Source organism: Patagioenas fasciata, chromosome Z, assembly GCF_037038585.1.
Source record: "Patagioenas fasciata isolate bPatFas1 chromosome Z, bPatFas1.hap1, whole genome shotgun sequence".
Lineage (NCBI taxonomy): Eukaryota > Metazoa > Chordata > Aves > Columbiformes > Columbidae > Patagioenas > Patagioenas fasciata.
The window spans coordinates 52,895,662-52,912,094 of record NC_092560.1 but is presented as its reverse complement, the minus strand read 5'-3'; the positions used below and the strand labels follow the sequence as shown (position 1 = coordinate 52,912,094).

The 16,433-nt window shown below is 38.1% G+C and overlaps 1 long non-coding RNA gene across 1 annotated transcript in view; it reads left to right on the top strand.

The window, feature by feature from the left end:
• LOC139826413 (uncharacterized) overlaps window positions 1-16,433 on the top strand; it is a 46,065-nt gene that overhangs the window by 5,200 nt on the left and 24,432 nt on the right. The window contains exon 4 of the long non-coding RNA XR_011736452.1: window positions 4,459-4,629. This is a non-coding gene — a long non-coding RNA (uncharacterized lncRNA). The remainder of the gene's footprint in view (window positions 1-4,458; window positions 4,630-16,433) is intronic.

Genomic DNA, 16,433 nt, shown 5'->3' with positions numbered 1-16,433 from the left:
AACTGATACTAACCTCATTTTGTATCTGTTAAGTGGTTTAGTCAGTCTCACATTTCCTGCTGAACTTCATCTTTCTTTTTACCAACATTTACTCTAATCTATTTTTACCATTTTGAATTCACTTGCTATGCTACAGCTGTTTGGTCTCACTTATAATATGCATTCTCCCTGTTCCATCACTGATGAGAATATTAAATCATATCAGGCCTATGGTAGACCACGGCCATCTTTCATTCAATACATCCTCCTACAAAAATGGTAACCACTGAAAAATAGTCCTTGTTTTCTACCCAGTTTTGTACTTACTGTATGTTAGATTATCATACAATGTTTCATTATCTTCCTTATGAAAATGTTATAAAAGGTAAATGGTCAAGAAATACTGAAGGAATATTTCCTCACTAGGAGATACTGTAAGAAAATGGCTAAGTGTGGTGAGAGAACAACCACCACCAGAGTCCTTAGAATTACAGTAGATGAATTTTGGAGATTTGATTTTTCCTATTTATAAAATATTAAAAAAGAAATAATGTGCTGTTGTGTAGTGCCTGCACTTGCACACAGAAGTAAAGCAGTGAGTAAATATTTTCTAAGAAAAGATTACAGAATGTAAATATTTACAAAATCTGTGCATTTGACACATGCTGACTCATCCAGTCAGCCAAAGGAACATTACAATTCAGATCATGATGACTGTTCTTCTGTGAAACATATGCCATCTTTCCATCCATGTTTCTAATTGCATATTTTACCAAAAAATGATTTGTTCTGTCACCTTTGTTTTATTCTTTGCCAGTTAGTGGTCAGTGTTTTCATTTACTAGAGAAACACTGGTTTTGTATATGTGAAAGAGACTAGCTCTTTTACCAGTTACATACTTCATTGGCCTTTGGAGTAGTGACAGATACTGCCCTCAGTCAATGGATGGAATGGGAATTTCTGTTTCCCAGTTCATCTGATGTTACAGTATATTAAAACATAAGGCTCTAGTAGCATTATCTGTGTATGTTTACCCTGTTACAATAGCAAGATGATGTAGAATAACAGTAACTCTTTCCATCTTCATAAGCACTAATGGCAGGTGAGACCTCAGCAAGAAACTTTGATTAATGTGATATGCATTTATCTGCTGTCAGGATTGTCCTCATTTATAAAATGTGTGTAAAAGGCAAGGGTGACATTGCAACTAGTTCTTTGGGACAGACAAGCAACAATAGTTGTTATATATATTCCAGAGATTGGAGACAATGTATTTTATATGTTCTTCTGACTTTGAAGCCAGGCAACTCTGAGGAGTTGCCTAGAGCTTGTGCAGGGTCAGGGTTTCAGGTTCCAGCCATTCCTCTGCTGCAATTACCCATATGCAAAAGGAAGGAGGTGTTGCATCTGCTCTTGTACAGGTGCTTAGTATGTTAAAATAGTTTGCCTCTCTCAGCTTGCTGTTTGTTGTTGATTTGAGGTAATTCACTTTGACTTTAAAACAGAAAGTAAGAGAATGGAAGTCTGCTCTCTGAAATCACTGCTGGAATTTTAAGAACACACATATCCAACACATAGCCCCAAAACCCAGCACTTCAGTTCTCCCTGAGCATTTTCATGTGTGTTTTGGGTAGAGTTTACTACTTGTACCTTCAGCTGACTAAAAGGCAGGAGTTTGGTCTAAACAATTCAGCTCAATTTGTAGGCTACAGAAGGAGACAGTCCAAGGGAAAGATTTCTCTAGAATCCTACCTGTGTTTAACTATTACACTGCGATGGATTACGTGATTAATGCCTTTCTCCATTGCTTACAGAGGATGCTTATACAAATACATAGGTAGATGCTTGACTTTCAGACAACTGCAGTTAGCTGAGAAAATCCCATTTAGCAAACCATGTGCATATATCCTAAATTATAAACTCTCTAAGTTATTGAGCCTTAAACTTAAATGTGGTTTGTTGACTGATTATGGTATTTATCATCATAAAAATTATAAAGTGGCTGTAGAATTAACCTGACTCAAATACTATTATTAATAATACTTAATCCAAAATTGGTCTGAGAAAAAATTTTCCTTCCCCTCCAGACACACAGCCTCATGTACTACTGCTACTTAAAACCAAAAACAACTAGAACAAAGCCAGAGCCATAAAATGAAAGAAAACAAAAACCACACTCAAAAATATCTCTCAAAATGTTTGCATTTGCATGGAATAAGAGAGCTAGGTGCCAGAAAAAGTTGTTTCAAATGTCTCCAGTCATTTTTTTCAGAGCATTATCTACAATCCACTGCATTTTTTTCCCCACGTTGTGAACAAATAAGGGCATGCGAAAGCAATTTTTCATCGGAAATTGCACAGTGAGTATACATGAACCAGTACTTGCTTTATTTCAAAGTTCCACAGCCCAAATGCAGCTGTAGTTTGCATCATTTACAATTTTGCTGTAAACTGACTTGAGGCATCTATCTACATTAGAGCCAGACCATGCAAAACATAAGTAGGAAAAATGAAAAACTTCTAACACAATTGATTTCCACCAAATACCACTGTCTCTGGCTGTTATAACAATTAGTTTATCAATTTAATGTTGATTATGACTTTCCCAATAAGTAACAGGAAAGCTTGCAAACATCCACTGAACAGCAGTGCCAAAGAAGAGTCTGGCATTATTGCTGCTAGTGCTAATAGAGTATCTAATACATATATTTGTATAATATATCTTTTATATATATATACACACTTATTTTCTGTTTCTTAAGCTATTTTCAGACATGCTAAGCCAAAGTCTGTCTTTACAACATTGTGCTTCTTTAACAAAATTTATTTCACTATGCTCCAGCTAAATTTATGCTGTAGTGGTGCAAGTTGGAGCTTGGAAAATCCATTTCCTTCAAGTTTTTGCTTCAAGGGATAACAGATGCTAAACACAGCATGAGAAAAAAAGAAGATTGATCTCTCAACAGCATTGAGAAAGCAATCAACATATTGTTTAAGTAAGTTAATAATCACATTTTCAAGTTTATTCACAAGAAAACAGCTTCAAGAGCTCAGGGAAGTCCTTAGAGGAGCATGCAGTCCTAAGATAGTGAGGAATCCATTAAAAAAGAGATGGGACTGTTGGAAACAAACCATTGAGATTCACTTGATGTCTTCGAAGGGATTTTTTAAGTGCTTGACGTGCATAAACTAGAAATTTAGCTACAGAAAACTGCATGTTGTTTTCTAATCGTCTATTTATCTAGTTTATGTTGTATCCTACAATATATTTGCTTTGCTTTGATTAACATAGTTTTGTGTATGTCAAAAAACAGGGCATCTATCATCTCATTTCAATACTATAGGTTACAAGTATGATTCTGCCAGTAAATTAATTAGTGAAATCACTGAACCCGTCCAGGATTAATTTAGTATGACGTTAAAGTGATACTAATGAAATTCTGTGTGAGCATTCCAGAGTGGCACATGATGGGATTGTCTTAACTTCATCTAACTAGTCCTTGTTAAAAATTCTGGCACTACCATATGGAGGGACTTTCTGTCCTAGGCATATTTTCCATTTTAGATAAAGACAGATTGCAGATTTTAAGCATGATATGTAAGCATGCCTGTAATGTAAGCATCCTTATGTCTATGTTCCCTATTTAGCTGGCACCTTCAGAGAAATATTCCAATTTACTCAAGATGACTCCCACTTATCTCCCTTATCTCTTTTTGTTGACTGTACAGGAAACTTATAGCAAGCCTCACCTTACCTTTGGTTCTTACCTTGGACAACTCAGGTGGATGTCCTCTTTTAGCTTTTTTAGATTTGATCTTTTAGATACCAAATATGTAGATCTACATGGAAAGAGACACTAAAAAGCAACACATAGAGAATGGAAGGGTGGGGAGATTTAATATATAAATATATAAGTGCATATAGATATTTACATATCAATATCTATAGTGTATATATGTGGTATATAGACATTATATGTAGGCTCCATGCTCTCTATATACTCTTCTTGTATATATACACTGTATCTATCTATTTGCTATGTATAGACTATATACCAGTATATCAGCATATATGTACATCAGTCAAAAGTTTGAGAAACAAATTTTTTAGTGTATAATAAAAAAGCTTGTTTGTCCTGGTAATCTCTAAGTTTTCTTCCTGTGGCTGTTAGTGTACAGACAGATTCTTGTTTGCAGTTCTACAGATAAAAATAGAAGAAGAACAGCCTCACACTTTCTGCCTGATGCTAGCAATGTAGATCATAAACAGCTGACAAGCTGATTTATTCAAAACAAGAAACACAAACCATCCATGGAATTAATTATTTCAAGATAATTGAAGTCTCTGAAATATTTTGAATAATTTTTTTTAACAAACATATCCTCTTCCTTCTCATGGACCAATCCAATTTCTACAAAATATGTGACATTTTGAACTGTTCATTTTCAAGAGATGCTCAGATTTGTGGTGTTTCACAGCTTTGTTTTCCCAGCTGCTCGCCTGGCTGTCCACAGCCACTGGCCACTTGCCCTCAGCAGACCTGCCTGCAGTGCCAGTGGGAGCGATCGCTGTCGGAAGTCATCAGATGAACAGCCAAACCAGTAAGATCAACATTCTGGAAACTGCTTGGTGTCAATGGGCAGTTCAAGGTGCGTGTTGGGAGCAGTACCCGCTCTGTGCAGATGGATCGCTTGGCTCTGCCCGAAAGTCCAGCCCAGTTCCCTCTGTGTTAGCAGAGGGCGCGATCGTGCTCTGGTTTTTGTTGCCCTGTCGTACTGGAGATTGTTGCTGCATTGACCCTCCAACTGACCAGCTGAGATGAGCAGTCAGCAGTGATTTTGCCAGCCCAAGCAGGATCCAGCTAGGTGTACAGTCTGAAGGAATGTGGCTGATTTTGTCCCAGGTGTCCTGGAAAGAACTCCCATGTGTTTGGTAACAGAAACACAGGACTAAAAATACTAAATAAGTCTTGTGTGGCAAATAAGTAATGAAAAGCACATGTGAAAAGTGGTGAAGAAAATATGATGGTTTTGGAACAATAGTTAAGAACTAAGCTTCATATTTTAGAGAATATTTATTTTGCCATATTCAATGATTGAACTAATATTCAGTTGCAGTACATTTTGGTCTAGAAAAATAAAATAAATCTGGTTCAGTACAAAAATCTGAGTGTAGATAAGGTAGTCAAAACCTTGAGAAAGGTGTGGATATTCATATGGTATAGTGTCATCCATAGTGAAACTAAGTTAAATATTTAGGAACTTAATTAGTCTTCCTGGTTTAAAATATAAATTATCTACTTTTTGACATTTGGAAGATTTACTCTATATTAATTTTATTAGGTGGGAGAATAATTTTTTTAGTGGTTAGGATAGGACAGTAGTTCTGCTTTGTTGTGGTGATTTGCCTGTTCCAGCATTTGCCTAAATTTTGTCAGCAGCAGAGATAGAAAGGTACTGTATACAACTCTGGTTGACAGAGGCGTGCAGTGAGACCAGCAACTGCCTGCATGCTTTTAGTTATCTAAAAGTTTACTTTATATCACCAAGATAATTCAGGTACCTGTTTCCTAATGAGGAATCCACACACATGTGGATTGATCTTTAGTTATTCTTTGGCTTTTACACTCCAGAGACTTCCTGAAAGTGCACACTGGCATGCTAGCAATAGGCATCTGCTGGGAAGGTGCCTGCTTCCAACAAGGAGAAAATTGACTTGGGGCTGTCATTGCAGAAGGAACCACAACCAGAGTAAGCAGCTGCCTCAGCTACTCTGTCCACAGCAGAGATGTCCCATCCCCTCCCCAGATGGCAGGGCTGGAAAGGATGTAGCACAGCCCACGCAATGGAAACGCATAGTCTGTCTCCACAGGAGAGTGTGCTAGTTCCTGCAGCTCCAGAAACAGACTTCAGAGCAGTCTGCATGGTCCTCACGGTCACTGCTGTCCCTGACAGCACATTGACAGGAGTACACATCTGTCAGATACTGTTTATTCGTTTTGTGACCTTGGTATTTGCCACAGAATTTACCATCATCAAGTCAGTCTGTGTGCCAGGCTGACTTCTGTGTACCTATTCATCAAGGAATGACTGAAAAAATTGTGCTGGTACATCCTTTTCGTGGAGCAGGCTGCTCCTGTAGCAGGCTTATGTCAGAAGCAACATTATCTGGAAGACTGGGAGGACCAGGAGAACTGGGAGAAGTGCAAGTTCAGTGCTAACACCAATGCTTTTCTGCAGGTGTTTCAGCAGCAGGAACCTGTAAAGACAAATGTTTGCTATGCTGTCTGATACTGGTTGCCTGGTCCAGGTACTGACTGGTCATGGAGAACATATAAGGGAGGCTGAGCATCTCTCAAAGAACTGGTTCTGACCCCTACTCAATGCTCTCCCACTTCAGGCTCTAGGAAATGGTCTAGCACTGGTCCTTACACTCCTTCACTGGATACAGAGGAGTGGGTGGGGACTGGGGCATGGTGGCGTATCTTCAGGCACCGTGTATCCTCTTCCCTGTGTTGTTGGTGTACTGAGAATACAGCTGGAGCATTCAGCGAGTACCTTGAAAGCTGGCAATGAGAACATTGGGAGGTATATAAAGATGTGGCCATTTGTTTAGTTTTTCCATATGCCCTGAGACAATGTGGGATTCAGGGTAGAATTTAAAGTATTTAATATATCTTCATCTTTCAATATCATCTAAGCAATTTATGCATTCTGAGTCAAGATCATTAGTGTAACCCATTTGAATATTACATGGGATAGACCCCATTACATTTTTTTAAGGAGCTTATACATTTTTACTTAAGCCTTTTAAAACACAGAGGAAATTAAAGCCTTCTCTAAGGTTCTGAAGAATAGAACACTTAAATACTGTCATTGTACTGCTTATTAGATCCAAGCATTAGAATATCCAAATTAAATCAAATGGAAAACAATAGCGGATTTGTAATTATCACTTCAGTATGATGGGAATGTATTCTGGGTTTTCTGGTTTAGAAGGCAAGTGATATTTAGAAGCCACTTTTCTCAAAAAATCATAAACATAAACCATCAGCCTTAGGATATTCCCACACTGTTATTTAACTAGAAGTATTTAAAAAAAAAAAAAAAGAAGAAGAAGAAAATACTATTTTGGACCAGTGAGCTTTCTGTTCTCTTGTAATAGTTCTAAGCTACTGCCAAGAATATATTTCTCTTTGCTAAGTCATTGTGTTGACATGGAACCTATTAATTTAGATGAGCATGTTACTTCTGGAAAACTTCATTGGTTTCAGTCAAAGGATTTCATATCTTTTCTTCCTCAGAGAAAAACAATGCATTGGATTTCATTGTTCCCAGACATTTGTGCCAAAGCTGGCATAAGCAGCATATTACTTTATAAATTCGGTAAATTAAGAGATTTCTTTTTCTAACACAGGTGTTTAAACTGCACTTGGAAACACAGCTTATACCCAGAACATACTTAGAAGTTGCCGTTCATATCTTCATAATCCATATTCTCAGACATTCTTTTTAAACCTATTGTGTGAAATAGTCCTTTCCGTGTGAGATCACAGATTATTTTGTGTTACATTTGATGCTAGATAGACTCCCTCTGGTGGCTGTCCCTCGGCTGTCCAGGCACTACCATTGCTCTGGGTTGATTAAATATAGTAGCTACGTTGATAGAGAACTATGTGCATCAAAACTCACTGTGAAAGTAATGTGACTGGAGCCTGTCTACATGCTTCTTTACGAAGTGGATACCAAATTCAGTCACGAAAGTCACAGAAATGTACAACAGAAAAGCATCATAAAACCTGTGTATCAGTTAGCCAGGTAAAAAATGCTTCATACATTGGCCCATCCAAGAAGATGAGGAACATATAAGCAAACAAAGAAGGGTGAAATATCTTGCAGTATTGAAAATGTTAATCTACTGAAGCAAAGCCATTACATGTCACTGACTGGCAACCCTAAGTAGTTTGTTGTCTTTAGAAAAAAACATTTTACTTGAGAGCTTTGAATAATTACTGTAATGTGCATTTTCAAAGACACATCTGCTTCCCAGAGAAGCTATCTGAAACTGATGGACTGGCAGCAAGTTGTTGTCTCATCTATCTACCACAATAGAGAGTCAAGAAGCCATATCAATGCTTCACAACCAAAACGCAAAGACGTTTTAAGCTGATACCACGGATATCTATTCTGGGTCAGTCTTTCAATTGTGATTTAGTCAATAAAATAGGTTCAGACTTAATAATTTTGTAGATGCTTTATAGATAAGTGAGAGGAGCTGAAAGAGGATTAAATTCTGAAATTAAAGAACTTTAGAATTATTGGTTAGAATTTACTAAGGTAAGTATCACAGTCAGGAAGCAAATATGAAGTACATGAATGCAAGACAAGGACTAACTGGTGAGGAAACAAAACCACATCAGGAAATTGAGGGTGTAGAGCAGACCACGAGTTGATCCTGAGAGCATCCCCTGCAAAACAGGCAATTTTAGTTCTGGGAACAGTAACAAGAGCATTTTTGCTAATGCATGACAGATAGATTGTTTTTGATTTATTTATTTTTTTATTTTACTCAGCTCAGTGCTCAGGCTCTAGATCAAGAATATTGTGTCTGCAGAGCACAGTAAGAAAGATGTAGACAAACTGAAAGGACTCCAAGGGATAGCAACAAAAAGGGTAAGAAAAATAACATGACTTGTGCAGGAAAGCAGAGCAAACAATGAGGGATGTGATACTAATTTTATCTAAGAGAAGTTGTAAAGAATGATGTAAAGAAAAGTGATGTTTAAAAGTTTTGCATTTCCCTCATAATGTGGCAAGAGGCAAAGACTTACTTGCATGTGGCAAAGTATTAGGCGGATAATAGGAAAACTTTCTAATATGTGTGGAGTTGATCATGTGTGGGGCAGCTCTTTCATGAGACACTACACAGTCATCCGAACAATGTCTTCTAAGAGTGGTCTATGTGTATGTGATTGTAGTCAGAATAGGGAGCAGATTAAGTCACTTTCTTTCTTCTAGATCACCAGGTGGCACCGGTTGCCTCTAGACATACACAGCTTCTGCAAACTGATTCACTTGCCCGGCTTTAGACTGTACCCATAGATGCAAGTAAGAGCACTGGATTTTCTCATTGCATGGGAGATAGTGACATTTTATGGATTGTTGAAAAGTGCTTATCAAAAGGCATAGAATTAAACTCTCATTTCTTCTTGCCTTAGTTTTCTTCAAAAAGGTGACTAGTACGTAAAGCTTGTTGTACAACTTGTTATGTTTGGCATCTGCTGCCCCTGAATGGTACCAGGGAGTCTGGATCTGTTGTTTTTCCTTCTTCATCCACACTTCACATATTTTTTTCTACTTTATTTATATCTGAAAAAGAAGACACATGGGATTTTTTAGAAGAGAAGTATCCAACACAAACATGTGTTCCAATTCACGTGAAGTAAGATAGTAATCCTGAAACATAAACCAAAATCACTTAGATCATTCTGTCACAATATAAATCCTGCATACAGTGTTTTCTTAAGAATTCTTTAAAAAAAATGACCTTGTCTTTCACATTTGTTCAACCTGATCAGTTATTTTTGTCAGTTTCGTATCTCTCTGTGCTAAAGTTCTACCTTATCATGGGATCATAGGAGATGGAATTGGAATGGACCCCCACTGCCTTATGGTCATCTGTCTCCTATCTGACAAAGTGCACAGATCCATTTTTAGAACATACACTCTTTTGCTTTGCCTTATAATTTTTGGAACAAACTGAGATGAAAATTTCAAGGTAGAGGGAAAACTACTACATGCCTAAACAGAATCTGGGACAATATGGAGATCCTCCCTGTCTGTCTTCCAACATGTTGCTCTGTTAACTGTCTGTTTTGTTTTCCTTTTCCTTCCTATGCTACTTTACAGCTAATTTTTTCTAGAATTGTTGCTTTCTAGCTTCTGTCTTTCCTTTGCCCTTGTTTCCTCTGTTATATTCACATATGATGATGCAAAGATAGTGCAAACTGAATGGCATGTTTTGCTATAGAAGAGCTATCAGCAGCACAGTATCTTTTCACTGAAGAAGGTGGAAACATTGTAAGCACAGAAATGACGCTGGTAATTGTTGATAATAATCTCAAGACTTTTCCAGTCTGTTTTCCCTACTCTGATTGCATTTATCTTGTGGTCTGGACATGCTACATAGGGACACAATAATTACTCTGTGTTGCATCCAAGTACCATCCCTGGAGGTGTTTAAAAGACACATACATGAAGTTCTTAGGGACATGGTTTAGAGACGGACTTGGCTGTGTTAGGTTAATGATTGGACTCGATGATCTTAATGGTCTTTTCTAACCAAAATGATTCTATGATTCTCTGATTGATAACATAATTCATTAGGCTTAGATCTTTGTGCTTAATTTATACCCTATTTGCAAGAAAAATAATTAAAATGGTTGAGAGTCATGTTTTATTTCAAATGCCTGGTAGCAAAGATTAGTTTGCCCTGAAAATAGGAAACAAAAGAAAACATAGTACACATATACTAACTTGCAATGTGACATTTGCACGTATAGGTGGAAGATATGTGTTGATTTCTGAACAGATGTCTGAGTGACACCCATCCATTTTAGTGGTGACCCTGGGGAATCCCCCAAAAGTATAGGACTTCTGCAAGTTACCTTTCTTTTCTAATAGGCAAGAAAAGTGAACTGCAGTAACAGAAACTCTAATAGTTACCAGAAAGAAAGCATATAGGTCCTAGAAGAAAACAAATTGAAAAGAATTAAAATGATTTGTATTTCCCTTATTAAAGAAAAAAAAAAATCACAGGAATTCTCTTTATTTGCATTATTCCCAAGAGGCAGATCTATGTGCTGATTTTGGCTCGGATAGAGATAATTTTCTTCGTAGAAGCTAGTGTGGGGCTAAGTTTTGGGTTTGTACTGGAAACAGTGTTGACAACACAGGGAAGCTTTAGTTATTGGTGAGCAGTGATTAAATAGAGCCAAGAACTTTTCTGCTTCTCACACCATCCCACCAGTGAGTGATCAGGCTGGGGGTGCACAGGAAGCTGGGAGGAGACACTGCTGGGACAGCTGATCCCAACTGGCCAAAGGAATATTCAATACCATATGGCATCATGCTCAGTATATATTTTGGAGGAAGAAGGAAGAAGGGATTGACATTCGGGGTGATGACATTCCTCTTGCCAAGTACGGGTTATGCGTGATAGAGCTCGGCTTTCCTGGAGATGGCTGAACACCTGCCTGCCCATGGGAAGTAGTGAATGAATCCCTTGTTTTGCTTTGCTTGCACATGTCTTTTGCTTTACCTAATAAACTGCCTTTATCTCAACCCACAAGTTTTCTCACTTTTACTTTTCCAAGTCTTTCTCTTATCCCACTGTGGTGATAGTGAGAGAGTGGCTGTGGGAGCTTAATTGCCAGCTGTGGTTACACCACTACAGTCTGTTTCAGGGGTGTTAGCTGGCTTTGACTCTAGGAAGGGATTCTCACCAGTCCTAAACTCTCTCCACAATTTCCATTCCAAAATGTCTCTTCAAGTATGTGCTAAAATAGAGGTGAAGATTAGTAGACGAGTCTGAGGCTCAACTGATGAAAGTAATGAGCTAGTTCATCAGAAAGGAGCTAGAAATGTAATTTTTAGTGAGCTTTTCTCTAAGAAGCACTGTGATTTGACATGGAGTGCACTCAGGTCATTCACATCAGCAGTGCCTATGAATCAGAATTTTGTTCATTGATGTTAGAATTAAAGTTCAGTTGGGAGAACGGCTCCATTATCCTTTCATTAGACAGCATGGGAAAGTAGATAAACTTGATGCATTTTGTGTTATATAAATAGTAACAATCTCCAAGAATTCATTAATTGATGGCCTAAAGACTATGAAGAAAAACATTACGTTATAATTCCCAGAGTAACAGCTTAGGTTATGATTGTGCAAAAAATAAATTCAGTGAAGTCCAAAACTAACATCAGATTTTGCTTTCATGAGCTGGTTTTCCCCAGCCACATTCTCACATCAGTTTGGGTTTATTTTTCCAGTCTTTTGAGCATGACATCTCTTTGTGTGTCTTCAAGTGTTACAAAACACTGAAGAGACTCAGGAGGGACTCATAGGCTGTGTTCTGCCACATCCACCTTGTGATATCTGGGAGAGTCCTTTCTTAAACTGGTTGGATCCCAACTCACTAGGGATTTCAGAAGTGCCTGAATGCCTTGACTAGTACTGAAGCTAGTCTTCTTTCATTCTTGTAAGACCATCATAAGGTGAAATAATCTGCCACCTCTTGTTATTGTTTAACAGCATCCAAGGTGCCTGGGAGTAAAGACTGTGAAGACCAGGGGAATACACAACTTTTTTCTTATTTATTTGCCTTTGCCTTATGTGACTTTATCCCTGACTCTCGGTACTCTCTGTAAGCTTTTTTTTTTATCAAAGAGAATGCTAAATCCTTCACTTACTCTTTGATTTGTGAAAGCAATACAGAGTTGAATATTTTCCTTTCATTTCATTTATGAGAAAAAAAGATTTGGACTGCATTTTGGACTGTGAAATTTTGTGACCTCAGATCAAGAGATCAGTCAAGCACATGCAAACCATATTAATGCCCTGTAAAACACAAAGATAAAAGAATACGTTAACAAATGGGGAAGATCTGTTCAGGCAAAATCAAATAATGCAGTGCTTTTCTGGGAGAATAATAGTCAGCACTTTCTGAATATTAATTAGCAGAACTAAAGCAGAACAATTACAGTATAACTGGAACAAAGGGATGTTTGCTGCAGGAGTACTGCAAGGCCTGCTGAATGGATACACATACTGTGCTTTCAGGTCCTAAGCTGCTACGTGCGTTAAGAGTTAGTGACTTTCTGCAAGTAACCCCATTAAGTAAATATAAATATATATTTACTACCTACAGCATGTATATTTCATAAGAATAGATCTCTGGACTGTCCTATCTATGCAACCTGCCCTGTGGATTATAAAAAGGCAGCACACACATGGTTGTTTATGGCACCTGGCATGAAAGCAGAACATTTTTCTTGTCAGTAGATGGTCACCTGCCAAAAGCTGCTAACATCCTGTTATCTGCTTCTGTGTCAATACTGTACTTCTCCAGGTTGCCTAATATTAGATGAAGTCAGTCAAATTTCCAGGGAGTTTCCATACTGTCTGTATGCTATGAAAAGACTGAAAGCCTTCAAGTCTAATAACGTCAACAAAACACACTAATTATTTAAACAAAAGGACCTGCAGATAACAGGAAAGCTCAGGCTCTGGGCAACATCTAAGACATGGAGCTGCACAACAAGATTACTATTTTTATAGATTTTCCATCTCACTCTGTATATGTATCTTGTATGTGGTAATGTTTACCACAGAATAAATGAACTTGTTAAAACTCAAGAACACCATCCAGTGCCTGGAATTGCACAGAAATATTTAATAAGGGCTGTATATTCCAGTAGTGAGAAACACAGAGTGATACCTTAAGGTGTTCCCAAACTTATATCTGAAAAAGACTCAACATTTTTTCTGGCAGACCAGTGTGGTTAAATGTCAGGGTGCACCATGCAAGGACAAGCGCTCTTTGCAATGGCAGTGGGAGGAGCCCTGGTGGTCTCCCCTATCACTCTGGGCAAGCATGGGCAAGGTGAGCAAGGAAGAACCCCTGTGGTATCTGGAGACCACTGAGATAATGGATAGTGCTCTGGACAGATTTGGCAGTGAGAAGTTGAGCCAGGTCAGTGTAAACACCTGCCCTATATCTGAACTGCTAACTTTTGAAGAGGAATTTCTCCTAATTGGTCTGTATGAAGAAAACTAGTGTTAGGTGGGGAAAATATATATATATTGGTCAGAGAGTTTGAACCTCAGTTTGACCCAGCTGTGTCTTGTCTGTGACAAAGAAAAGTTAAATAAATTGCAAGGTCATTTCACCCTGCCTGTATCAGACTGTCTTTCATATTCAATAAATGATGTGTGATTACAGTAAGCAGCTAGCTTTGAGGGAGTGTATTTTGGCAAGGCCTCTCCCTTCTCTCTTCAGCGCTGGTACGATGGCTTCATGCCATGGTATCCTCCTACCTGTCAAAATACTTCAGCCTGGATGCACTGGCTGCTACTGAGTGAGGGGTAAGACTGGAGTGCGTCTCACTGGGACGAAGTAACTGGGCAGAGAGGTTACTGCCCACACACCCTCAAGGGTCATTCTGATATCAAGGAGACTTCCTTCTCCAGACCAGAGAGAGGTGTTTTTAGGAGCTAACAGGCTATTTTGTCTGTTTGTGGAGGATGCAGCAAAGTGATTGTCTCCTTCATCTATTTTTCCCTTTTTCCCTTCCCAAAACGATACTGTCAAGATGTAGTAGGGCTTTTTGTTTTGTTTTGTTGTGTTTTTTTTTTTTTTTTTTTGACATTAAGGTTTTTCTCTCTCTCTCTTTTTTTTTTTTTTTTTTGTCTCACTGTTTCACCTCATAAGCTCAACATTTGCATTTGTTTATTTCATAAGTAGCATAAACCAAAGACAGATTTTGTTTGCTTCCCTTTTCTGAACTTCTCTTGTTAAAAATGACTGATGCTTGTTTATTCTTTTATGCTTTGAACAGATATCAAATCCCATGCTTTGAGAAAAGAATATAGAAGGGGATCATGGATTCATCATCATGCATCATGCATTTTGATGTACATGTGTGTGCCTGCATTTCAATCTGAGAGCGCAGATAACTTCATTTGTCTATTTGCAGTGAGCTGTAATTAGACTTCTGACTAGCTGGGAAGTTACTAATCATTACACTGCACCTCTACAGATCTAGACTGACTATTTTGACGCTTTTCAAAAGCACCATTTACACTTTCTGGCATCCACTGAATGATAATAACAACAATAATAATATAACCATATAGCTTCTTAGTATTTCATAATGCAATAGCATAGATGAACCCACATCATTAAGTGGGAGCCCACTGGACTAGGTCCTGTACAAACACTGTATGTTTTCCTCCATCCAGAAGGTATTATAGTCTAAGTGAGCGGGCTTTTTTGAGGCTGTCAGCTTCCCGCATACCTTTATGCCTTCTGGGACTTGCTGTGTAACTCTGACTCAGAACATAAGCAACATTTCAGACAAGAAGTCTAATTCCTCCTTTACAGTAGATGTCTTTATTGCTCCACTCCCAGCGTAGATGGCTTTGTAAAGGCAGATTTGTTTGTCACTGGTGCAGTGCTCCACCATAAGCGCCATCTGGCAGTACAGAGCTAGTGGAAAAAGTTTGGTGTCACTCCCTGGCTGACTCATGGCACACAAGGATGGCCACTCCTTGTACCCAAAATCTCTGGCTACTTTTTTTCATCCCTATGGCCTACTAAACGCTAATTCAGCTTGAAAAAAATACAGGGAGAGAATATTGTTAGGTACATGGTACAAAATGTGAAAGCGTAAAGGCCGCCTTGATGGAATCACAAGCTCTTTTGAACCAGTGGGTATGTTCTTCAGCCACAGTGAAGTATTTCAACCTGCCTGTCTAGTCCTTGTAATAACATAGGTCACCTCCCAAGCCTGTGCTGCATATAACAGATGCAAATATATATTCCCTTGTCTGCAAACATCTTGGAGCATGAAATCCTCTAAGGCAAATAAACGCCTTAGCAGCCTTTAATTAGAGGGGTATTGTTTTCCCCTGTAACAATAACAAATTCTTACCTGTTAGGCTGAAATATGCTCTTCTCTTATGAACAATCACTTTTTCTTTGTAATTTGAACAAAATCAATGTGTGCCTTTTAAGAAGAATAAAATAAAACCGTATTTCTGCTGCTGCTGTAGAGAAAACGAGTGTTCTTTCTTATCAGCTTTAACACTGAAGCCTAAGAAGTCAGAAAATGTACATCTGGCACAGGAATATCTTTAAAACTTCAGTAGTTTCAATGCTCAGATAAAATTCTATTTTGATCAGTATAACTCTCATATTTAAATAGTTCTGGTTTAGGGACTCTTATTAAATTCTAGTTTCTTAATGATGCCTGTTTGTATAGATACATTGAATGAGTTTTGAATAATACTAAAAATCAATACAAGTAAGTTTTGGTTCTCAGTGTGCAAGAATTTGTGACTGTGTATGAATGACTGAAGGGATGTAGAGAACCAATCAGGCTTCCTAACAGAAGGGAAGGTGGAGAGTGCATCCTATACCATTTCTTTAGCCAGGAGTTATGTATACTGCAACACTAGCCCCTTTCCACCATTCAGAGGCTTTTTGATGTCACAAAGACCTTCAGAAAAATACTTTAAAATTGTTTCTATTTCTGTTTTAATGTTTCTGTCTTCCAGACTTACTGTTCCATTTCATTAGCCTTTTCAATTTGTTTGAACTTCCTATTGTTTCTTGTCTTAAACTAGGTGTCTAAGGGAAGTGGATGTCTTTCTGTGCTGTATGTACACCCAG